Genomic DNA, 25,532 nt, shown 5'->3' with positions numbered 1-25,532 from the left:
GGAGCAGGTCACAGGCTGTAGTGCAAGCGATGGGAACAAGGCCACCTGGCTTCCCCGTCTCAGGTCCTCTGACCTCTCCCCGCTTCTGGAAGGTGCTGCCACCCCCTCTGCAACATCGCCTTCTCTTTCTCCTCCGTAAATGCAAATGCAGGCGGCAGTCCTGTTTCTGAATGAGTTGGGTCCCAGACATTCATTCGTGCTGTTCCAGTTCACGTCCATCACTATACGTGGAGCACCGGATGTGTACCAGGCCCTGGAAGACAGGGTCCAGGAGGAGAATGAGACACACTCCCTGCCTCTCGCAGTCTGTGTTCTCAAAGGAGAGACCAGACATGTAGTGTGAACCCAAGACCGGAGATGGTGGGTGCTGGAGAAGAGGTGCCTGGTGCCCTGGAGGCCACCTGAGGAAGGCTTCATGGAGTTGGTGTTTGAGGTGGGCCATGGAGCCTGGACAAGATTTCTGAAGGGGGTGGTGAAGTGGAGAAGTACATTCTAGTTAAATAGGATATGTAAGCAAAGGAGTGGAGGTAGGATGAGCAGGGGACATGCTCAGAACCCAGTTGGACGGTGGTGTGGATTTCATGTTGGGGAATAGTGGGAAATGAGGCCATCAGGGTCACCTGAGTCCATTTTGTGGTTGGTGCCGAGTGTTGGGGAGAGAAGGGCACGTTAGGCAATGGGAGGCTTCTATGCTCTGGGCCTCCCCCAAACCCACGTGGCAGTCTGGTACCCCAGTTAGCATAGAAAAGCAGAATCAGCATTACGGTTGAAATAGAGTTCTGTAATATTTGTTTTATGGCAATCTGTTTAGTCAGGGGTTTGGAGCGAGAGAGTCTTTGTATTGGAGGAGAGGTGGGTGGTACCTCCAAAATGACTCTTTTGCTGGGCAATTGAGCTGAATTAGTCAGGGATCTTTTGGTTTCAAGTGACAGACCCCCATTCCAATTAACCTAAAGGAAAAAAAGAAATGTATTGGTTTAGGTCAACTGGAAAGTTCAAGGGAGCACAGATTCAGGAATGGCTGGACCCATGGCTCCAGTGGTGTCCTTGGGCACCAGCTTTCTTTCTCTGTCTCTAGGCTATGTTTTTCTTTGAGTTGACTTCGTCCTCAGGTTATCCACACAGCTGGATGATGGCCGCTTCAAGCTTACATTCTCCCAGTTTAGCAACACCAGTAGGAAGAGCAAACCTCTTTCCCAATAATTTCAGCCGGAGTCCCAAGGATGACCTGCTGGATACAGTGGGTCGTGTGCCCACCCCTGACTTTGGCCAGAGGGATAGGATACACGGATTAGCCAGGTCTGGGTCTTGTGCTCCCTCTTGGTTCCAGAGATGGAGTTGCTTGGGCCGAGACAATAGGAGGGGTGGGTCACCTAAGGAAAGTTGGTGTGTTGCTATCAGAAGGTGAGGGGATGGAAGCAGGGCAGGAACAACCCGACAGCTGTCCACTCTCCTGGCCCTGGTATTTTAGCTGGTGGTGGCCTTGGTTCAGTCTTCGCTGGAGGCTGCAGGCATCTCTTGATGCCTCCTTCCAGCTCTGCACGTGAGGTGTTCGCTCTTCTTCCCTGATCCAGCATATTGGATGCGGCCTTAGTAAACATGCTCCCTGGGCCACCTTTTCCCCGAGTCCATCCTGAACTTTGAGGCAGTCAGACGTGTGACTGTGCTAGACAGTCCCGGAGGACTGTCCCGGAGGACAGCCAGGCCTCCCTCAGGGTTGGCCCTCAGCTCTGGGGTCGGATCGTGCTTTCAGTCCTCTTTTGCTGATGTTCAGTGGAGCCCAGTTGCTTCTCAACCCGGAAAGTCTGGATTCCTTGCATACAGATTGCCACTCCCTCCAGCCGTGTAGCCAGTAGGTGCTCTTGGTCACAAGGCCCCCGGCTAAGAGTGATCCATCCCCCTGTTGGAGGCCCAGGCCCAGCAGAGGTCTCAGGTGTATGAGACGTAGGGACTTCTAGGTAACAAGGATGTAACTGCAGGAGGGCAGAGAGGGGCAGCCAGAAGCCTCACGGAAAAACCCAGGGAAGCAACACCCTATGTGATCCTCGATGCATAAGGGTGTTCCAACTGTGACCCTCAGTTTCCCTATCTGTGAAATGGGACTAGAACTAATGAATGATTGTCACGTGTTCTTTAATGGAATTATCTGTGTAAACAAACATCTTATTCGGCAGTTCCATTCCTAGGTATATGCCCCAAAGAATTGAAAGCAGGCACTCAAACAGATATGGCGAACCCACATTTATAGCAGCGTTAGTCACAGTAGCCAAAAGTGGAAGCCACCTAAGTGTCCTTCTGCTGATGAATATATAAACAAAAGGTGGTATATCCGTACAATGGAATATTATTCAGCTATAAAATGGACCAGAATTCTGATACGACATGGAGGAACCTTGAAAACATTATGCTGAGTTAACTAAGCGAGACACAAAAGGACAGAGATTGTATGATTCCACTTATACGAGGTACTTGGAATAGGTGAGTTCATAGAGACAGAAAGTAGGATAGAGGTTACCAGGGGTTGGGGGCTGGGGTGGGGAGAGTTATTGCTCGATGGATACAGAGCTTCTGTTAAGGATTCTGGAAAAAGTTCTGGAAACGGAGAGCGGTGATGGCTGCACGGGACTGAATCGCACACTGAAAATTGGCTACCATGGTAAAAGCAAAAAAAAATCTTATGCAGGACCCTAAAATGTAGCACAGATAAAAGAGAATATTTCCCTGGGTGGAGATGGGGTAGGCAGGTGGAGGTGTCTCTAGTCCCATTTCTGTGAAAACCGAGATGTGTGTGGAGCCAGAGTGCCTGGGGGACTCCAGGGAAGGGACAGCCCTTCCTCCCCTAACAGTCCATGTTCTAAAGTTGGAGGTCAGAACAAGGCCACTGTCCTGCCCAAGCCTCACTCCCCACTGATTGTCTTGTGGTGCTGGGGAAGGTCAGCCCAGGGCGCAGGCGCCGGAGGGACTGGGCCACCTCACGCGAGCTCTCCTTGTAGTCCTGAGGTCGACAGCTCAGGGATGGGCGTTTGCCTCTGCGTTATGGGGCTCTCCTTGGAGGCTGAGGGGACCAGGGGTGGGTGGAGACTAGGTGGGGGGTGCTCAGCATGAGCTGAGTAGGAAGAAAGGAGCCTTGGCTCTGTGCTGACCTTGGGCCACAGCCCAGAGCCCATGGCCACACCGTGGAGGGCTGGGGTTTGTGCGCACAAAGCAGCCTGAGATGGGCAGCAGCCACCCCAGGGGGCGCTGACCATGCAGAACAGACGTCTCTGCTGTTCCTGACCGTGGCACGTGCTCGGAACCTGCTAGGAGTGCTCCCTGGGCTGCTTCTTGCCGATCTGATTTTTTAAAGAAACGTTTATTATATTTTTAAAATCCATGTTCCTTGCAGAAAAATTGGAAAACACAGAAAAGTACAAAGACTAAAATAAAACTCATCTGCAATCCCAGATGGGGGAATTGCAGAGATAACCACTATTAACATTTAATGTATTTTCTTTGGTCTTTTTTCATATCCAAACACATACCCTTCCACATGGTATATTTACATCTGCATCTACTCTGTTTCTCTCTATTATAACACAATTGGGATTATACTTTATACACAGTGTATTAGTCAGCACTCCTGAGGGCAAGTGACAGAAGCCCAGGTTGAATTAACTAAACAAGATCGGAGGATTTAATTGGCCGGCATAACCTATTTGTGGAAACGGCCTCAGGAACAGCTGAATCCAGGACCATGAACAATCTTCTTCTCTGTCGCTTGTGTCTGTCTCTGTGTTGGCTTCATTCTCTTGGGCCACCTCTCCCCATGATATTGAAACCACGGTTGCAGACCACTGCGGCTTTGCATTTTAATCCCTTTTCCTCCAGAGAGGGAAAAATAGCTCCTTTCCACCAATTCCAGTTAGACAGATCCCAAGGAGGAGTTCTGATTGGCTTGGACTATGTGCCCATCTCTGCATCCGTCCCTGTATGGGGGTGAGGGTGGGGAATGATGATGGCCCCGCCTGAGTCTGGGGATCATTCCTGTGGCCATTGTGGGTATTGTACCTACAAGAGTCCTTTTCGGTGGGAGAGGATCAGATCCCTGAAGTAGGGGTGGGGAGTTTTAGTACTAGAGCAAGGGATAAGAGTGAGTTGGGCAGGTAAAGTGATAGACAAAAGCTGCTTTGACATTGGTTCCAGACACAAGGGCTAGCACAGTGTGTGGGGTGAGCATGTGGGCCCTCTTTCTTTTCTTTCTTTTTTTTGGGGGGCCGTGCCGCCTGGCACGTGGGATCTTAGTTCCCCGACCAGCGATCGAACCTGCGTTCCCTGCAGTGGAAGGGCAGAGTCTTAACCACTGGACTGCCAGGGAAGTCCTGGCCCTCTTTTTTTTTTTTCTTTTTGGCTGCGTTGGGTCTTTGTTGCTGCGCGCGGGCTTTCTCTAGAGTTGCAGCGAGTGGGGGCTACTCTACGTTGGGGTGCACGGGCTTTTCATTGCGGTGGCTTGTCTTGTTGCGGAGCACGGGCTGTAGGTGCGCGGGCTTCAGTAGCTGTGGCGCGCGTGGGCTCTAGAGCATAGGCTCAGTTGCTCCGCAGCATGTGGGATCTTCCCAGACCAGGGATCCAACCCGTGTCCCCTGCATTGGCAGACGGATTCTTAACTACTGCGCCACCAGGGAAGTCCCCGGCCCTCTTTCTTGTACCAGTTTAATGGGAGATCAATGAGTACCATCCTATAAGCAGCACAGTCTGGCAACTTGTCATCATTATGCATGCATATGCCCTTTGACCCAGGGAACCACTTTGGGGGATTTATCCAGCATGTATATTTCCACACTTGTGGAATGGTGTAGTACAAGGTCAATTCACCGCAATGTTATTTGAAATAGCAAAACATTGGAAACAACCAAATGCCTAGCGGTAGAGAACTGGTTACCTAAATTATTTCAAATTCATGCCACGGGCTACTATATTACTTAAAAAAGAATGGTGAAGCTTTCTATGTAGTGACAGAAAGTTCTTCCAAGATATTTTGAGTAAAGAAAGCAAGGTGCAGAGTGGAATGTATAATATATTAACTTTTGTGTAAAAAAAAAAAGGGGGAAAATAGGACTCCATCTTTGTATTGGTTTATATTTGCATAAAGATGCTGCAGAAGGATGTGTAAAAACTATTTCATGGGCCAGGTGGGAACTGCACAGACTGGGACAAGGGTAAGACGAGGCCTTTCACTGTATACCTTCTAATAATTGTTGGCTTTTGGACTACACGAATGTATCACTCATTCAAAAATCAACAGGTCAGTTTCCTTTGGGGGTGATGAAAAAGTTCTGGAACTAAAACCTTCCTGGTGGTCATGGTTGGACAACATTGTGAATATACCTAAAGCTACTGAATTGTATACTTTAAAATGGTCAGTATGGTAAATTTTATGTTATGTATGTTTTATCACAACTAAAAAATGTGCAAAAAGTCAACAGACCAAAAAAAAAAAAAAAAAAAAGTGGAAGAAACCGAAAAAACATGGTATGAGGGTCCTGGGGTCGGTTGCCTGGGTTTAAATCCTGACTTTGCTACTTCCTAGTTTTATGATTGGATAGATAAATTACTTAATTTTTTGGAGAATTAGTTTAGTCATTTATAAAGGGTGGATAATAAAAGACTGTATCCTGAGAACTGGATGAGAGGTGAAGGATTTAGCTGGGGAATCATAGGCCTCCCTGTGGGTTAGCTGTCCAGAAAGATGAGGATTGTCAGGGCGGCCTGAGTTGTCTCCCTCCTTCTGGCTAGCTGGGACATTTGCATTTTAATGGAGACTCTTAAAGACTGAAAACAATCAAGACTCCAAGGGAGGAATGGTTGGAATTTCAGAAAAATTTATAGTTCCCAACTGGGGAAAGCGAGGTCTTTTCATTTCCTGGGCAGAGTTAAACTTTTCCCTTGTCCTCACCTGTGGCCCCCGATGGATGTGTTGAAAGTAGCAGAGGTGGGCTAGGAGAAAGGAGAGAGGAGAGCTGAGGATCAGACCCAAGACTGACAGAGCTTGAACCAAGCCTAAGGTTTGAATCTGGAGAAAATGAGACAGCCCGTCACTCAACCAAGAAATCGTGTCACCCCGCCACCCCCCCACCCCAATCGCATGTCCACCTCCAGCTACTGCCCCTGGCTCTGCTCCCCACCACAGTGGCTGCTCTGGTTACCAAATCCAGGGGTTACCTTTGGGCTCTCACCTTAGTCATTTGACACTGCTTAATACTCCCTCCTTCTTAAAATGCTTTCTTCGTTTTGCACATGAAAACACCCTCCTGCTTTCCCTCCATCTCCTGGCTTGTCTATCTCAGTCTTACCCTCCTTCTCCTATGTGGACATGTGCCTGGGCTGATCCCTCAGTGATCTCCACTTATATGTCTGAAAGACATTCCAAACTGAACACGTCCAAAGTGGAATCCCTGGTCTCTGTCTCTCCCCCCTCCCCCAAACTCATCCCTCCTGTAGCCTTCCCTGTCTCAGTTACTTAGGCCAGATTCCTTCATTTCTCTACATTGTCCTTATCCCACCCTCCGCCCCCATCCAATCCATCAGCAAATCCTGTTGGCTCTGCCTTCATTCTCCATCCAGAGTTGGACCACTTCCCACCACCTCCACAACGTCAGTCTAGTCCAAATCCATCATCAGCTCTCACCTGGGTTATTGAGGTAACATTTTAACTGGCCTCCCTGCTCTCAGTCTTTGCCCTCTTGCAGTCTGTGCTCAACCCTGCAGCCAGAATGATCTTCTGAATCCATAAGTCAGATCACATCTCTGTTCTGCTTACAACCCTCCCTCCCATGGCTTCCCATTTCTCTGCAGTAAAAGCCAAAGTTCTTACCATGCCACAGGCCTTACATGATCTGCCCACTGTGGTTTCTCTCCCCTCAGCTCCTATTCTTTTCTCATTGCTCACTCTGCATCAACCACGCCAGCCTCCTTGCTATTCCTTGACCCACTAAGCTATGCTCCTACCTCAGGGCCTTTGTACTTGCTGTTCCTCCTGCCTGGAATGCTTTTCCCCCAGATATTCTCATGGAATGCTCCCTCGCTTCCTTCAGGTCTTCCCTCAGATGACAGCTTCTCACTGAAGTCTCCTCTTGGTGACCCTATTTAAATTTGCAAACGTTTTCCTGCTTTCTTTTTCTTTGGAACATCTGTCACCCCTTGATGAACCTCATATTTAGAGCTTTTACATCATTCGATATTTATTATCTCTTTTTCTCCACTAGGATATAAGCTCCACGAGGGCAGGGCTTTTCATCTATTTTGTTCACTGTTCTCTTTCCGATGCCTAGAACAGTGCCTGGCGCATAGGAGATACTCAATAAAAATGCAGTGAATGGATGCATGACCTTCGGTCTTCATAATGAGGGGAACCCGGTGCCATTTCACGGCCTTATGTAGGGGACTCCTTTGATCAGATTTACGTTTCAAAGGGTCACTCTGTCTCCTGGGGGAGAAGGTATCAGAGTGGGGCAAGAGTGGGGCTACGGAGATTGGTTAGGAAGATGTCAGTGGCTTGAAGGTGATGGTGGAGGGGGATGGAAGGATGTGGATGGACTTGAGAGAATCGGAGGAGGCAGAATGAAAGGATTGTTGACCATTAGAGCTGCGCTTCCTAGATTTTAATGTGCACACAAGTCACCTGGGCATCTTGTTGAAATGTAGCTTCCTCTGCCCTATGATCCAGCAGTCCCACTCCTGGGCATATATCAGGAGAAAAACATGGTTCGAAAGGATACAGGCACCCCAGTGTTCATTGCGGCATTGTTTACAATAGCCAAGACATGGAAGCCACCTAAATGTCCATCGACAGATGACTGGATAAAGAAGATGTGATACATATATACAATGGAATATTACTCAGCCATTAAAAAGAATGAAATAATGCCATTTGCAGCAACATGGATGGACCTGGAGATTATCATACTAAATGAAGTAAGTCAGACGGAGAAAGACGAATCTCCTATGTTGTGGCTTGTGTGTGGAATCTAAAAAAAACAATGATACAAATGAACTTATTTACAAAACAGAAACGGACTCACAGACTTAGAGAATGAACTTGTGGTTGCCGGGGATGGGGGGAAGGGTGGGGAGAAGGGATAGACTGGGAGTTTGGGATTGACATGTACACACTGCTATATTTAAAATTAAACGCCTTTCCATAAAAAAAAAAAAAAAAAAAAGAAATGCAGTTTCCCATTGGTGGGTCTGGGGTGGGCCCTAGAACCTGCATTTTCAATGAGCTTCCAGGTGATGCCCCTGCTGCAGGTCCATGGATTCACCTTGGGGTTGGCTGTCAGGCATAAGGCAGGAGGAAGAGTCAGGAGTGCTCGGGGCCTTTCATAGGGAGACAGAACCCAGCAGGAAGAATAGGTCGGGGGAAGTGTTGAGGTCACTTTTGGACACTTTGAGGTGCTGAGATCCGAGAGGAGGTTCCAGCTGGCAGTGGGATCTGACTCTCAGAGGAGAGGCCCGAGCTGGAGGCAGAAAAGGGGGTCATCACAGGGACGGCAAAGGCAGCCCCGGCGTGGGTGAGGCTGAGTGGGGAGAGGGTGCACTGAGGTGGGGGGCAGGGCTGCAGGGAGCCCTCTCCCTCCCTGGGAGATCCAGGGAAGGGCCTTGGTTAAGACACCCGACCGGACACTGAGCGTGGGACAGGTGTTTTCGTCACTGGGCTCATTCAGTGCCACCCTGACCTCGCTGGTTCAACAGCCCCACAAAGAAAATGGCAAGGCGGCCAGCCTGAGGGCACAGGAGGGAAGCCAGACAACTCTGGTTCTCATGGAGGCGGGACATTCTCCAGTTTTGGTGCTGCTGTCCCAGGGGGCCTGTCCTGGAGCATTTGGGTGTCCCTGCTGCCTGGAGCCCCATTGTGGACTCGGGCAAACCTGGGCGCAGATCCCACTTCACCCCTTGGTAGCTGGGTAACCTTGGGCGAGGCACTCCACCTCTTTGGACTTTGGTTTTCTCATCTGTATGATTGGGGTGGTAACAGTGGTGGTTGTGAGGGTCAGTGAGATGGTGTGTCTAGCACGCGGAACCCAGAGGCTGGCGCTGGCCAGTGCTCAGCAAAATTATAATTATCTCCAGAGGGTGTGGCAGAGTCAGGATGGGCACTGGCCTTGCCCACTCCCTCCCTGCCTGCCCTCTGCATGCGCTGGGCATGACTTCACCTCCAAGCACTTCTCACATGGAAGGGGCCCTGCTTCCTCCTTGGTCCCTCCCCTCGGCTTGAACCCAGTCAGATCAGTCCCTGTGATCTCTCTTGCTTTGAATCCCACTCCTGTTGGTGCCCATGCATTCAAGCTGGTCTCTTGTCCATTCACTTTTCCCTTCTGAGCTGCCCTCCCTGGGGGCAGCATAATTGTCTGTCTGTCCATCCATGTCCCCCATTACATATCAGTCCTGGAGCCTGGGTAGGGGCTGAGGATCCAGCAGGGATGAGGCAGGCCTGATCACTGCCCTTTTGCAGTTCATAGTCTGGCGGGTGGAGCTGGGGAGCTGGGGAGAATGGGTGAGGGGCTGACTTGATGGGAGCCGTCAAGGGCTGAACTGGCAGCTCTGAGGGCAGTGAAGCCTATCCTGAGCTCCCCGGCTTGTGGGGAGAGCACTTCCTGTCCGCAGGTCACTGGGATGTTAGGGCAACCGCTGCCGCTCCGCAAGGGGATGCTTTGCTTAAAGGTTTCCTCCATTCTTTTTTTTTTTTTTTTTTTTTTGCGGTACGCGGGCCTCTCACTGTTGTGGCCTCTCCCGTTGCGGAGCACAGGCTCCGGATGCGCAGGCTCAGCGGCCATGGCTCACGGGCCCAGCCGCTCCGCGGCATGTGGGATCTTCCCGGCCCGGGGCACGAACCCGTGTCCCCTGCATCGGCAGGCAGTCTCTCAACCACTGCGCCACCAGGGAAGCCCGGTTTCCTCCATTCTTGCCACTTCTTCCCAGAAAGACCTGGCCCAGCCCTTTGTGTGGTTCCACTGATGTTCCCACCACAAGCCTCAGCTCTGGGTGCCCCCGCCCTCGCCTGCTGGGGCTTCTTCAGCTCTGTGGCCTTTTAACTGATGGATTTTGGCCGTTATGGGGAGGGAAGTGTCTTCCATCTAGAAGCTTCTAAAAGCTTCCATTTTCTCTCTTCCCCCTCTCTCCACCCTGTCTTTCTTTTCTTCCTCTTTTTTCATCCTCTGCCCTGTCCCCTTGCCCCACCCCCAATCCCCGTTCTGTAAATTTGTAAAACAAACACATAAAAAAAAAACCAAACTCATTTACCTATTCCATCTGCAGCTCAGAGCAGGATAAAGCTGCCGCCTCCCTTGGGAGTTGGCTTTTGAGCTTCGGGCGTTAGTCAGCTCTGTTCCTGGGGCGATTGGCGGAGAATCCCAGGGCCCTGCCATGTGGCCTGGGGCCTCGTCAGCCAGGCCTCAGAGGCTCTGACCCAGATAGGCGGGTGGATGGCCCTTTCACTCTGCTCTGTGCGCACCTTCTGATCTGGAGAGGGACCCAGAAAGGACAGGCAGGGGACTGGGAGGCGTCAGCCAGCCTTTTGAGCGATAGCAAAGCTAGGACAGGCTACTGCAGTCACCCCTGGTCTGTGTGGACCCTGGGCTCCTTGTCAGACCTGGCCTCTGCCTGCTGTCCTCTCCCAAGGGAGAGCTGGGGCTACAGGGATGATTTGCGGGGGGCCACCTCCACCTGATGGCTTGCGCTCCTGGCCGAGGCGGACAGCACACGTGCTGCCTCAAAAAGGACACGGCCAGACAGGAATTCATTGTTCAGCGCTGTTGGAGGTGCGGAGGGTGAGCGGTAGCTCAGGGTGTGGTTCCTGGAAGCCTGCCTGGAGTTTGCACTGCGAGTGAGGACCATCCTTACCTGGCGGGACCCTGGCTGAGCAGGGAAAACCAGGTGTAGTGATTTCCGTGCTTTGCTGAGGAAAGGCAGAGGTGGGAGAGATCAGAGGGGACGCAGCCGCCCTTTCCTTCATTCTTTCCTTCGCTCATTCACTCCACACATAAACAGGAGACCTCAGCCCACAAACCTTGAGTCATTCTTGAGTTTGAGTTCTGGTCTCTCCATTAACTCGCTGTGAGTTCTTTAGGAAATCATCCCTCCTTCTCCAGGCCTCAGCTGACTCATCTATATATAAGATGAAAACATCACGCCAAACCGTGATCTTCCCCAAACCGTGCTTGGCAGAGAAGGTGATGATAAACGTCGTCAGTGCAAATTGTTATATGAACGTAAGGTCTTAGTGTTAACAGACAGTTCTGAGGGTCTGCAGTGCTGCCCTGGGCCCTGTGTGCTCTATGGAAGTGGCCAAGACAGTTCCCGTCCTCAGATCACTTACAGCTTAGTCTGCGAGTGGATTCATTTCTTGGAGGATCTTTCATTTCTTGGAAAGTTCTCATCGTGCTTCCTCCTGGGGTACTGACCCGTCGTAGCCCTCAAGCTCTTCAATTCATTCAACAGATAGTTACCAAGCGCCCAGAGGAGTCGGCTGATGCATGGGGGGCAGGTTGGAGGCCAGCAAAGGGCCCTGGTGCCCCACTGAGTCTTTTCTTTTTTTAATTTATTTTTGGCTGCGTTGGGTCCTTGTTGCCGCCCGTGGGCTTTCTCTAGTTGCGGCGAGCGGGGGCTACTCTTTGTGGCGGTGCGTGGGCTTCTCACCGCGGTGGCTTCTCCTGCTGCCGAGCATGGGCTTTAAGCGCGCGGGCTCAGTAGTTGTGGCTCATGGGCTTAGTTGCTCCTCGGCGGATGGGATCTTCCCAGACCAGGGCTCCAACCCATGTCCCCTGCATTGGCAGGCGGATTCTTAACCACTGCGCCACCAGGGAAGTCCCGCCCCACTGAGTCTTGCAGCTGTGCCCGGCTCCTCTAGCAGAAAGAGCCGTGTCCTCTCCCCTTACTTGCTTCTCCCACCCCATCATACACACTGCGTTCCAGCAGTGCCTATTTATCAGATGATTTTCTGGCTGGCCCAGGAGTGGCCTCTTCCTGTCTCTCTTTGGTCTACTCCTTGGGACAGGGAGATCTGGGAAAGGACAGCAGAGGTCCTGGGCAGGGGCCCTTACTTCTCAGTGGCCCCAGCTGTCTGTCGAGGCTGACTTCATGCCTCCTGGGGAGAATAAGGCCATGTCCATGGACAGACCCTTCCAGCATTATTGATGTTGATGTATCATCTTGTCACTTAAGTGCCCAGGGCAGCTGGAAATGATTCAGCAGGAAAGCTGAAACAGCAGCCTTTTCTCAGCCCTGATTCCCTGTGGCAGGTGCTGGGTCTGCTCCCTGGGGCTTCGCCTGCTCTGGTTTGATGGGTTGCATCAGAAGAGCAGAAAGCAGATGTGGCAGGGCCCCTCCCTGCCCCCAGTCCACTTCATGAGATGCCTCTGGATCCTCTGAATTTGCTCCCAATGAGTTTCTATTAATATTTACGATAAAATGTGAAAATCAGAATTAGAATGATAGGCTCTCACTCGTGGTGTCCTTTGAAACAATCCAGAATAGATTATTTGTATTTAAAGGGATAGTTTTTAGGTACTTAGCAAATGAAAAGTAACTTTCTCTTAAAAAAATACTCATCCCAGGCCCCTTTCCCAGCAGCATTGCTTTTGGACCCCAGGTTGTTGTAGGAGGGAACTTCAAGGCTCTTGAACTACTCTTTTCCCAGCAGAATGTTTAATGAATGATCCCAGTGCCCTAGCTGCCAGCTCTCAGAGGCCAGGGCTGCAGGGCTGCAGAGCTGAGTACCAGGATTGACGCTGAGGCCACCAAAGCAGGAGTATAACAGAGGGGAGCCATCTAGAACTTGCCCGCCAGGGCCCCTTAGAATCCCAGCTTTGCTACTTACTTGCTGTTGGACCTTCCACAAGTCACTTAACCTCTCTGAGTCTCAGTTTCTTCATCTGTAAAATGACAGAATAATTCTGTATCTACCCCATAGGGTTGTTGAAAAGATGAAATGAAATAATGCATGTAAAGAGCTTCACGTAGTACTAAATACATCTTAGCTGGTATGATGAGGATGACAGTGATGATGAAAGATGCTTCTTTTACGTCCACTCTCCATGTCCAGAGGAGTAATCCAAGCTCGGAAGCAGAATCAGTTACCAGGGAATGACATGAGCTTAGTAACAGATCAAACTGGTGGGGAATGGGTTAACTGTGTCCCAGACTCTTGAGCAGGGCACTGAGGTCAGTTGAAGCCAGAACAGTGAATAGACCAGATTGTAGTGGAGATAGCAGCCTCCTGCCCCATGCTGCTCTAACTTAGCCCTCTAGGTCTGAAGGTCTATGAGTTTCTCATTTTCTTATTCTGAACTCTTATTGAGTTCATTCAGTGCCAGCTGCTATGCTGGGAATGGGCCGGTGGGCAGGGTACATGTTAGAGACCTGTGAAGGGGCCAGACAGAGGTGGCTTCTGTTCTCACTGATTCAGGAGGTGGGCCTGGCCTGGGAAGTAGGTTTTTGCTCATCACTTGGGGCTCTTGGTTATCCAGGGGTGCTCCAGGCTGCCAAGCCCTTCTTCTGAACCTTCCAGTCATAGAATACTGCAAGGATCACACCCAGATTCCGGGATGCTGCTGGAGGCTCTCACAATTATCCTTCCTTTCCTAGTGTCCACTACAGAGAAGCCAGTGCTGGGAGGAGGCAAGAGGTTTGATTTTGCTGGGTTTGGTTCATCTGCTTGGGTTCTGTAGGCAGGGTCAGAGCATGTTGTTGGTAAGATGAGATTGTAGCCCTCGCTCCTGTGGGCTGAGTCAGCTATGGTTGATTTCTTGGCCGCAGGGGGATCCCCCTTGTCCTGGACATTCACCTCCCAGTGGTGCAAGAATGAGGGTGGGCCATGTGCCCTGTCTCGGTCCTGGAAAACAGCTCCAAGCATTTGTCTTTCTAATGAGTGAAATTTTCAGATAGGGAATGACATTATTAATTGAAAAGATCAGACATACTTACCCAGAAATGCTATGATCTCTCCCCACTGAGACTATCATTTAGTTTGAACCAATGATGAAAATCCTCAATCTGGTATATCACCAAGTAATAACTTATTCGGAAGAGTTAAGAATTAAGAGGCAGAGTCTTGGAGTGATAGTTTAACTGGGAGGCTGGTTTGCTCTGTGATAGGGTGACTCCTAATGCCAACAGACTGTTGGGTGGTTTCTTAGCATGGATGGTTTAAAACACCCCCGTGTTGGGCACTCTGGAGGTGGAATTGGGGGGTGCTCCTTCCTTCCCAGGCTTTACCAGGAATTCATCCAAGACCTGGGGCCACTTAATGTGCAGTGTATCCTTCCACTAGCACCATTTTTGTTGTTGTTGTTCAATAGTCCATGTTTACTTATTATAACTGTGTAAATAGTATTTATATTTGAGCCAAAGAGGGTGCTATAATTGTGTTTCCCTTCTTGTATAACCTTTTATTTTTCTTAGAGTTAATGAGCAACTCATGTTTCCCCCATTAGTGCAGTTTTCTATATACCTATCTTTATTTTTCTCTTACTATTTTAATTTATTCTACCATAATTCCTTTAATAGCTTTTCTTCCCCCACCCCAAAGCTTAAGGCCACTGCATATCCTGTCAGTTCTACTCTTTCTAACAGGAGACCTCACTTCCAGAGCTTTCTAGCTTCTGCTGGATTGATTGCTGCTTTTTAACAGTAGCCTTCCAAGAAAGGGTGCAAGGTGGTAAATTTTGGGGGGCTTTTGCATGTTTCAGAATGTGTTTGTTCTACTCTCACAGTTGCTTGATAGTTTGCCTGGGTATAAAATGTTAGGTTGAAAATAATTTTCCTTCAGAGTTTTGAAGGTATTATATCATTGTTTATACTCGATTCTATAATTGCTGTTGAAAAGTCTGATGATATGCTGATTTACATCCCTTTGTCTATGGTGTGTTTCTGTATTTCCTTTCTGGAATTGTTGATGATTTTTCATTTACCTAGGCATTCTGAAATTCCCTGACAATGTTTGGGGTGGATCCTTTGTCATTTACTGTGCTGGGTGCTCAGTGGACCCAGAGACTCAGGTCCTTCCTTCAGTTCTCAGAAGTGTTCTTGTACTGATTCTCTGATAAATTTCTCCTATGAAGGTGAAACAACCACCATTTTATTATGCTCAGACTCTGTGTGTTAGGATTTTCGGTAGTGCACATTGGTGATGGATGGCTTATCTCTGCTCCACTATGTTTGAGACCTCATCTTGGGTGGTTCAGATGGCTGGAGACGGTTGGGATGCTCAGCTGGGGCCATATGTCTGGGGCCTTGGTTCTGGCTTGGTTCCTCGGTTCTTCGCATGTGCTGGGGGTGAAATGTCCAAGATGGTTTCTTCACTTGTATGGACTGAGATGTCTGGGACATCTGAGAGCTGGCTGGGTGTCTCTCCATGCAACCTCTCCATGCGTTAGCCATAGCACGGCCATCTCAGTATAGTCAAACTTCTTACATGCTGGCTTGCTTTCCCTAGAGCAAATGTTCCTAGAGATAGAGGTGGAACCTTCAAGGGTTCCTATGACTCAGCCTTGGAAGTTAAGTAATATTATTTCTTTCCCATTCTGTCCGTCAAAACTGAGTCACAGGGCCAGCCCAGATTCAAGGCGGCAGCAGGGACGGTACAAGTGCATCAATACCAAGAGATATACTCACTGGGAGGCCACCTTTGGAGACTAGCTACCACAGCTCCCCTCTCTCTTCTCTATTACCTCTTTCTGGAAACTTTATTGGTCAGATATTGGATCCCCTGATGTTTTTACCTTTTCTCTTTCATTTTCCATATTTTTATCTTTTTGTCCTACTTTTTGGGAGACTTCCTCAGCTTAGCCTTCCAATCATATTTCTCTTTTCTGAGATCTCTTTCTTTCCTGATCATTCCATTTTTACAGTGTTCTCTCCTTGTGTTGTGCATGTAAAATCTTGTCTTATATCTGAGGCCATATTACTTCATAGTATATTTTGAATTTTCCATTGGTTCCTTGCAGTGTCTGTTTCTTTCAGGTTCCTCTTGTTTATTTTGATGTCTCTTGCTTATGTTGGAGGCTTTCCTCAAATGTCTGGCCACCCTTTGCTGTCCCTCGGTCCTTAAGAGTGAGGTACTGGAAGTGGGTTGGGAGCCCTGTGTGCTTGGACTGGCGTGCACCTGGGGGTTTCCATGCAGGGTGATGATTGGGTAGTGAGCTGCCCTTTTCATTGGAGGAACCTAGACGTTGTCTTTTCTTAGGGATGGTCCAGTTTCTCGTGGTGGTGGTGGCGGTTGATGAGGTCATGTGGTTGGTGAGGAAGTGAAAGGTTGGGGGATAGGGTCCAAAGACTGAGTGTCTCAAGTATCAAACACTCCCCCAGGTCATCCATCCCCCATCCTTCTTCCAGGCACTTGTAATCTCTTCTAGGCTGAATTTTCTTCTTCCATTGCATTTGCTTGTGTCATTTCACACCTTTTTTTTTTTTTTTTTTTGCGGTACGCGGGCCTCCCACCGCCGCGGCTTCTCCCATTGCGGAGCATAGGTTCCGGACGCGCAGGCCCAGCGGCCATGGCTCACGGGCCCAGCCACTCCGCGGCATGCGGGATCCTTCCGGACCGGGGCACGATCCCGTGTCCCCTGCATCGGCAGGCGGACTCTCAACCACTGCGCCACCAGGGAAGCCCATTTCACACGTTTTTAAGGGGTTTCAGAAGAAGCAAAATAAATGCATGTGATCAGTCTCATATGTTCATCATAAAGGCTCAGCAGGCTTAAGAGTATATCTGTCTCTATCTCTATCTCTATATCCATATCCACATTTATATTCATCTCTCCTAAAGAAAGTGAGAAAGAACTGCTTAACAATTTTTTTTTTTTTTTTTTTTTTTTTTGCGGTACGCGGGCCCCTCACTGCTGCGGCCTCTCCCGTTGCGGAGCACAGGCTCCGGACGCGCAGGCTCAGCGGCCATGGCTCACGGGCCCAGCCGCTCTGCGGCATGTGGGATCTTCCCGGACCAGGGCACGAACCCGTGTCCCCTGCATCGGCAGGCGGACTCTCAACCACTGCGCCACCAGGGAAGCCCAACAATTATTTTTTTTTTTATTTTTATTTTTTTAAATGTTGGGGGTAGGAGTTTATTAATTAATTAATTTATTTTTGCTGTGTTGGGTCTTCGTTTCTATGCGAGGGCTTTCTCTAGTTGCGGCGAGCGGGGCCACTCTTCATCACGGTGCGCGGACCTCTCACTATCGCGGCCTCTCTTGTTGCGGAGCACAAGCTCCAGACGCGCAGGCTCAGTAGTTGTGGCTCACAGGCCTAGTTGCTCCGCGGCATGTGGGATCCTCCCAGACCAGGGCTTGAACCTGTGTCCTCTGCATTAGCAGGCAGACTCTCAACCACTGCGCCACCAGGGAAGCCCCAACAATTATTTTTTATTGTGATACACGTCCTATGTCCAACTGAAGCGTGAAATGAGCACCCATCTACTTGCTATCCCGGTCAGGAAATCTGCGCAGGCTGGGAAAATGCTGATATTCTGTGCCTTTGTGACCCCGTGGCGTTATGGTTTTGATTCTGAAGCTGTCTGGGGCTGTGACCTTGTGAGCTGGCTGCCTTTGCTCTGACCGTGATGGAGCTCCCTCAATTGAGGCCAGGCGGTGCTAAGCAGAACCGCTGACCACGTGAGGGAAGCTGCTCACTCAGCAGTTTTCAAGCGATGCAGTACATTGGGGGCTGGATGACAGGCAGGTAGGCTATTTTCGCAGTCCTGTGGACATGGAGCCCCTTGGACAACGGGGTGACTTGCCCACCATCGCTTCCTTGGCACTTGCCCTTCGCGTGGCTTCCAGACTCCATCCGGGCGTGGTCCTCCCTCTCTCACCTCTTCTTACCTGCCCTGCTGAAGGCTTCTCTTCCTTTTTGCTTTTTCAGCCCTACCTGTTCTCCCTGGGGGCCTCCTTTCCTCTCATGGCCTCAGCTCCTGCCTCTGTTTTCCTTACACCTGTGTCTCTGTTTAGGCTGCAGTTCTTTCCTGATCCCACCTGGGGACCCCAGGGCCTCCTGAGCTGCAACACATCCAGAATGAACGCTTTATCGTCTGCCTCTGCAAACCCAGTTCTCCTGCTTTGTCTGTGTCATGGTTGAAGCATCGCACAGTTTTCTGAAACCCTCATCTTTTCACGTTTTTGGCTGTCTCTTCCTCCTTTTCTCTTAGTCACCAAGTGCCCTTCATTTTGGCTATGAAATGCCTGATGGATCGGACCCTTTTCTCTCATTTTCGTGACCATAAGCAGAATGGAGCCCCTCCCATGCTGTTCCCCCCTTCGCCCCTCCCCTTCCAGTCACTGCGTCCTCCGCTCTGCTGCCTGGGGTCCTCCAGCAAAACCCTGCAGGTCTGCCACCTGCCTTCCACGTCCACGCCCCCCTTTGCCCATGAGACAGAGTTCAGCTTGCTCAGTGCCTGTTTCCCAAACCACCTTCAGCGCTTCTGTCGTGTCTGTGTGACACCTGTATCCGTTACTTAATAGTTTTCTTTAACTGGCTCAGTTTTAAAAACTTGAATGAACTCGTTTTAGAAGGTGACGGTGTGTCACTAGCATAAAGGGAAGATCAGGGTGGCCTGCCACACGTAGAAGATCAATAAGTGATTATTGCAATAAAGGGCACCCCAGATCACCTCAGGTGCCCGCAGGAAAGCGTGCCCCCCACTCTGGGAAAGTGCGATGTGGCTGCTTTTCCTGAGCGGGCTCTAGCTCTTCCCGGCAGGCAGGGTGGCACCGTGGTTAACATCGTGGACTGTGGAGCCAGACTGTGTGGGTCCAAGCTTTGCTCTGCTACTTTCCTGCTGTGGGAACTTGGGCGAATAACTTAACCTCTCTGAGTGTCCGTTTCCCCATCTGTGAAGTGGGGTTAATGATATTGGCTGCAAAGGGTTGTTGTGAGTATGAAACGAGATAGGATATGTGGGTCACTTCCAACAGTACCTAGTACAGGAGAAGCCCTGAGTTTTCTCTTTTCCTTTTTGAGAGCCTGTTAAGTGCCACGCCTGTGTTTCCTCTGCGGCCCCCTAGTGCTCCTTGCTTTCACTCCTCTGTGCCTCTGTTCAGTGCCTTTCCCCTTCCTCTTTCTCTCCCAGACAGATGCTGGCCTTTCCCTCCAGGTCTGGCTTAGCTCTCACCTCCTCGGTAACCTTAGCTGATCTCCCAAGGAGACCTGGCCCCCGCTTTATTCTGTTTTAACCGATAACCCACAGTGCACACTTGGCAGGTGGGTCTTTCACGTGGGTGTGCTGGGCCTCCAGTATGGCTTCTGCAATTTCACTTCTCCCTCCCGGATTGTCTTCTCAGAGGCGTGTAAATAATCCTGACGTCACCGCGCACGCTAAGACACACAGCCCATCCTTGGTCCCCGAGAGCTCAAGCTTAAAGGGAGCTGCTGGCCAGTGTTCTCCTTTCAGATGCCGCTGTGGCCCTTGGGCCCGGCAGAGCTGGCTTTCTCATTGTGACTGGAAGGAACCATGCAAGCGGAGTCGGAGATCTTGGGGTTGAGGCCCGACTCTCCAGTTTTCTGACTCTGGGACCCTCAGGCCCACATGGAACCCCTCTGAGTCTCTGCTTCCTCATGTGTGAACCCTACGGCCTGAGTCAGTTCTAAAGCTTATGTGTTCAGTAACGGCGTATTTTCCTGGGAGTGTGGAGGTTTGCCCTTGTGGACAGGTTGGTCCATCACCTCTGAGTTGTAATGCCGGAGGGAGGCTGTGTCCCCGCCGCCCAGGCAGGGGCCAGAGCTGGTTCTCATGGCTGGTTTGCCCTGTCGTGTGCTGCGCCTCCTTGAAACCTGCCCTTTCTCCCACCTCTGGCCCAGTTTAGGGATTCAGGGTCCTCCAGGGAAGGGCAGTGCCATCCTCCCCCTACGTACCCAGAGAGACGCCGGCATGTTCTCTGTAGCTGCAGGCACGGAGCATCGCCCCGGCCTCCCCTTGGTCCCACGTGCTTTTCTGCGGCTGAGTTGCACCTGGCACACCTGCACAACCGTAGACCCGTAGATCCCTGGGGCCCCTGCCCCACCTCTCCCCTCACACAGGGCCCCGGCACTCGTGCTGTATAAACGTTTGTCCATAAACCAGCCGTGCTTCCTCGGGTTCTTCCCGAGATGTCGTGACCTGCTCACCTCCCACGTTCATGCTGAGGTGACGGGAGAGCCGCAGCTCTTCTCAGGAGGAGAAGAGAGAGGCTCGCTGTGGGGTTTGGGCATCTGCCTCGGCCTCTTTGGGCCTCAATGTCCTCGTCACCAGGATCAGGCTGTCGGGTGGCTTCTATTGGTTTCTCCCGGCTCTGCTGGTCTTTGCGTCTGTGAACCCTGAGATTGGGTGGGCACGGTGGGGTGGGATTGGGTGGGCACGGTGGGGTGGGATTGGGGTTGCATTCCCTGGGGAGTTTTGCATCCTCGAAGGTCCAGAGCTGTGCTCTGAGTCTCCTGGATCCTCTTAGGGTGTGCATGGGAACGAGATGTGTCACCAGAGCCAGCCCTGCCAGGTGTGGACAGGTGAGCAGCACCTGCTCCTTCCCAACGGGCTCTCCAAGGGGGGCATCGGGGCTCAATCCCTCCACGTGTTGGAGCCTCTCATTCCTGAATCCCGTGCCCCCTTCCCTGCCTCCGTTCCCCCGCCCGTTCTGCTGGGCTGGCATCCTTCTCCCCTTCTACACTGGCCTCAGCAGAGTGTGGACAGTAATGTCTTCACCTCCACGTCTGGGCCCTTGGGGTTGGGATCAAGCCACGTGCACAAACGCAGGACCCGGTGGCCCACACACAGTGGCTGGACTCTCCTGTCTTAAGTATGTGGGCATCCAGGTTCCCTGGGATTTGAAGCCGTTCCTGCCTCCTCTCTGCTCTCTGATTGGCTTTCTGCCTTTGTGTCCCCGCCACCATGCCCATTCCCTCCAGCTTAGCTGACGGCAGCCTTGGCCATGACCATGGCGGCCAGGTATTATGTTTTGGCTGTGGACCGGGCACCGTGCCAAGTGCTTTACAGGCCTTATTCAGACCACCCAAGGAGGTGAGTATTATTATACCGTTTTACAGATGAGGAAGCTGAGGTGGGGAGAGGCGAAGTAACTTGGTCACGGTCACACAGCTAATCCGGGTTGGCACCGGAATTCAAATCCAGGTCTGTTGGACCAGAACTCCAGGGCTTTTGATCCACTGTACACACTGCCTGCCCGCCTCCCTCGAGGCTGGAGGCTGGCCCTCTACTCCAGCATCTGCCAGGCTGTCCTGCCATGATGGACAGAACTTCTCGGACATGTTTCCAACCACGGGGATGCCCCAGCACTGCTGGCTGCTGGAATGAGGGCTACGTGATTGTGCCTGTGGCCTTGGGTCTCTGTAGACAGCAAAGTGGATTCCTCTGGGCTGGGACCCCCCAGCCCATGCCCAGCCCGGTCCCTGCTCGTCCTTCCCCCTGGCCCGGCTTGCCCAATGACCACACAATTCTCTGCCACCACGAAAACTGTCTAAGACTCTAGTCATATTGAAGAGTTGAGCGCAATTTTCCGAGTCCAGTGCAGGGAGCAGGAGTTGGGGGTTAGCCTTCCCATCCTGCAGAGGGGAAAGCAGAGATAATAAGACTCTGAGGGTCCAGCTTGTCACGGCTAGAGCTGGTGGGAGCCAGTCCTGGCTTCTAATTCCCTTTTCTTCCCATCGTATCTCCTTCTTATGATGATTTCTCTGGAAGCTTTTTAATTTCATTTTGTTTTATTTTATTTCCTATCGTTTATGGTCTAGTTGGTTATGCAGGTTTGGAAATGTGAAAAGTTGGAACTCCAAAACCCTCTCCTAAGTTCTTAAGTACTGTGCTGCAAGTACTTAAGGATGCTGGGGGTGGGGAAGAAAGGCAGTGCTTTCAGCAGGTGGGATCAGTCAGGAAACCGTACTCAGCATCTTCAGCATCTCCAGAATGCGAGACCCTGCACACAGCCCGGGGCCCCGGGGCCACCAAAAGGCAGCCAGAGAAGAAAATTAAGCAGCAGGAATGGCAGAAATGGAGCCCATTCAGCCCCTTCATCCTTATTTCTTTCTAAAAAGTTGAGGTATAGGGCTTCCCTGGTGGTGCAGTGGTTGAGAGTCTGCCTGCCGATGCAGGGGACGTGGGTTCGTGCCCCGGTCCGGGAGGATCCCACATGCCGCGGAGCGGCTGGGCCCGTGAGCCATGGCCGCTGAGCCTGCGCGTCCGGAGCCTGTGCTCCGTGGCGGGAGAGGCCGCAACAGTGAGAGGCCCGGGTACCGCAAAAAAAAAAAAAAAAATTTGAGGTATGAGTTACATACCATGAAATTCACCCTTTTAAAGTGTACGATTCAGTGGGGTTTAGTATATTCACAGAGCTGTGCCATCGCCACTGCATAGTTCCAGAACATTCTTATAACCTCCAAAAGGAGCCCCGGGCCCACGAGCAGACCCTCCCTGCCCCTTCTCCTTCTGCCCCCACCCCCAGGTAACCACTCATCTGCTTTCTGTCTTGGATTTGCCTATTCTGGACATTTCGTATAAATGGAATCATGTAATAGGTGGCCTTTTGTTTCTGGCTGTTGTCATTTAGCATGTTTTTGAGGTCCATCCATGTTGTAGCATGTATCAGTACTTCATCCCTTTTTATGGCTGAATAATATTCCACTGTGTGGAGGGACCGTGTTGATTATCCATCCATCGGTTGATGGCTGTTGTGATAATGTGTCTCGTTCCTTTTGGTTTGGTTTTCCTGGGAAGCTCTTCATAGCGGCCAGCTGTATGCGTTTCTCTAGCTTGGCTACTTGGAAAGCAAGAGAAAGCAGGGCCGAACGTGGCAGGGTGGCTGGGAAACTGGTGTAGTGGGAGATGCAGACAAGGGGAGTGTGTAGGTTTGGGAGAAACTCTGTGCCAGAGGGAGGGCTTAAACCTGGCCCCAGAGCCATCTGCTGTTACAGGGGATTTTTTCCTGTTGTTGATTATTAACCGATGGTTACGATCCTGACGGTAGATCCCCGGGGCTAGAACTGGTGCTTATTTGAGATGCCAGGAATGTTTTCAAAGACATGTAAACAGCCCTGGACCCTTGCTTCTCTCTTTCCACTTGGAAACCTGATCACCATTTTATGAGTTATAATAATAATGGTCTACATTTGTATAGGACTTTATATTTTATTGCACAGCCATTATGTTTAAATCCTCAGAACATTATCACCCCCATCTTTGCAGAGGAAGGAACTGGGACACAGAGAGGTGAGGTAACTTAACCAAGGTCACACAGTGGGGTAGCAAGTAGAGACAAACTTGAACGCAGGCATCTCTTGATTCTTAATATAGGTCCTTTTCATAGACATGTGGGAGAGATGATAGCTGCGATGACTTCAAATGGTCTGGGGCAGAGACACTGGAGGCTGGAGGCAAGGACCCTGGAGGCCTGGGTGCTGTACGTGGGGTCTTTGCCTGGAGGTCTGCCCAGTTCCCTGTGAACAGCCCCATCTGGGTGAATCATCCCCCGGCTTTCTCAGCTTCCTCTCCCGGCTCTTTGATCATTTCCTCCTGAGATTTACGTTTGGCTAAAGCCAGATAGGACCTCTCCCGGCCTCCCTGAGCCCTCTCAGCTGGGGAAGGAATCCCAGAGTAGAGAACCTCAGTGCCAGGCAGCTCTGGGGCAGAGGGAAGCTGAGTGGGCTGCGCCTCCAGGACCCCAGAGGCGGGAGGCTCTTCTGACCTGCTCATTCACACCTGCTCTTAACCACCCTTCTCTTTTAGCTGAGTGTGTAATCTCCCTGCTTCCCTCCTGTGCCTCTGTCACCAGCCCCTCTTCTTCTGGGTTCCTGGGTAGGTCTGGGACCCTGCGGCCTTAGAGCTGCCTGTGGGCTGGCTTGGCTCGAGAGGCAGTCTTCAACCTTAGTGCCATGACCCATGTCAAGATCACTGTGGGTTACAAGAAAGTCATTACCAATAAGAGGGAGGTTACCATTTCTGCTAATAATTTACCTTTTGCTTATAATAAATTAGAGCAGATTCAAGGTTATCTCTGGAGATAATCATGTCACTTTCACCACTCGGTAAGTGTGATGTGTTTGGCTGAGAAAGGGCTAGAATTGCATTGAGCACCATGTTCTTACTCTGTCTTATCTTAGCACCAGCTGGTGGCTAGGCTGGGCCTGGCTGTTCCTGGGAGGGCGGCTCACACGCAGATGTCATTGGTTGTGAGCTCTGGGGCAGGGCGAGGTTGAGCCCAGCTGACCATAGCAGGGGTGGGGAGGCGGAAGCAGGGATTTCATCCTTTTGGGTTTTGGTCTTCCAATTACAAAGCCAAGGCTAGAACGTGGGACTTGGGCAGTGTATTTGTTTCCTAGGGCTGCTCTAACCAAGTACTAGAAACCAGGCAGCTTAAAACAACAGACATTTATTGTCTCAGTTCTGGAGGTGAGAAGTCCAAAATCAAGCTGTCAGTATGGCCATGCTCCTCTTGAAGGCTCCAGGGAAGAGTCTTCCTTGCCTCTTGTAGCTTCCGATGGTGGCCTGCAATCCTTGGCCTTCCTTGGTGCTCCAGGTGCATCATTCCAACCTCTGCCCCTGTTGTCACATGGCATTCTCCCTGTGTGTCTGTGTCTTCAGGTGGCCACCTTCTCCTCTTATAAGGACACTAGTCAGATTGAATTAAGGGGTCACCTTAATGACCATATCTTAACTTGGGTACATCTACGAAGACCCTATTTCCAAACGAGGTCACATTCACAGGTAGGTGAAGACTTCAAAATATCTTGGGACTTCCCTGGCGGTCCAGTTGTTAAGACTCTGTGCTTCCAACACAGGGGGTGCGGGTTCGATCCCTGGTCAGGGAGCTAAGATCCCAAATGCCGCACAGCGCAGCTAAAAAAAAAAAAGACTTCAAAATATCTTTAAGGCAGTTCATGATTCAATCCATAACAGGCAGTCAGCTCTTAAATAAGTACCTTTGGCTCCTAGGAGGGAGGACTGAAGTCCAGAGTAGGGTTTGGTGCCGTGTGGCCCATCCCCTCCCGTAAAGCCATTCCAAGCTATCTAGGTACCAAGGCAGGGTAGTTTCTGATTTGCGGCCATCGGTGTGCATGTGCTCTGGGTTCTGATCTTTTTGAGGGCAGTGGTCATGCCTTCTGCCCAGCCTGGTGTCCCCTCTGGAGTCTTGGACAGGGCCCTGGAGCTAGCAGGAGGCCGGTAGCCACTCGTGCTCCTTCCCGCTCCAGCACCTTCCGGGCTCCAAGCATCCTTTGGGAAATCATTCTGGCAGATGCCCCGTGCTTCCATGTGATAGCCCTCACCAGCTCCTGGAGACTGGTCCAGGGAGAACAGACTGGCTCAGGGGAGAGAGGCTTAGTCCACGAAGGGCTGGGTACGAGGGCCCTTTGCCTGGGACTCAGGGACCTTGGTAATAATCTCAGCTGCTCTGGTCCTGCAGGCGTGGACATCTTCCACCTTATGGAGAGAACCGGACAGTGTGACTATGTATATGAGGGTCCCCCGACCACTGATATGAAAAATCTGCTGCCATTGCCCTGCTCTAGGGTTTGTGTTCCCAGAGAGCCAA

This window comes from Grampus griseus (assembly GCF_964374135.1).
Source record: "Grampus griseus genome assembly, chromosome: 20".
NCBI lineage: Eukaryota > Metazoa > Chordata > Mammalia > Artiodactyla > Delphinidae > Grampus > Grampus griseus.
The sequence above is the reverse complement of the archived record's forward strand: the minus strand, read 5'-3'. Positions refer to the sequence as shown.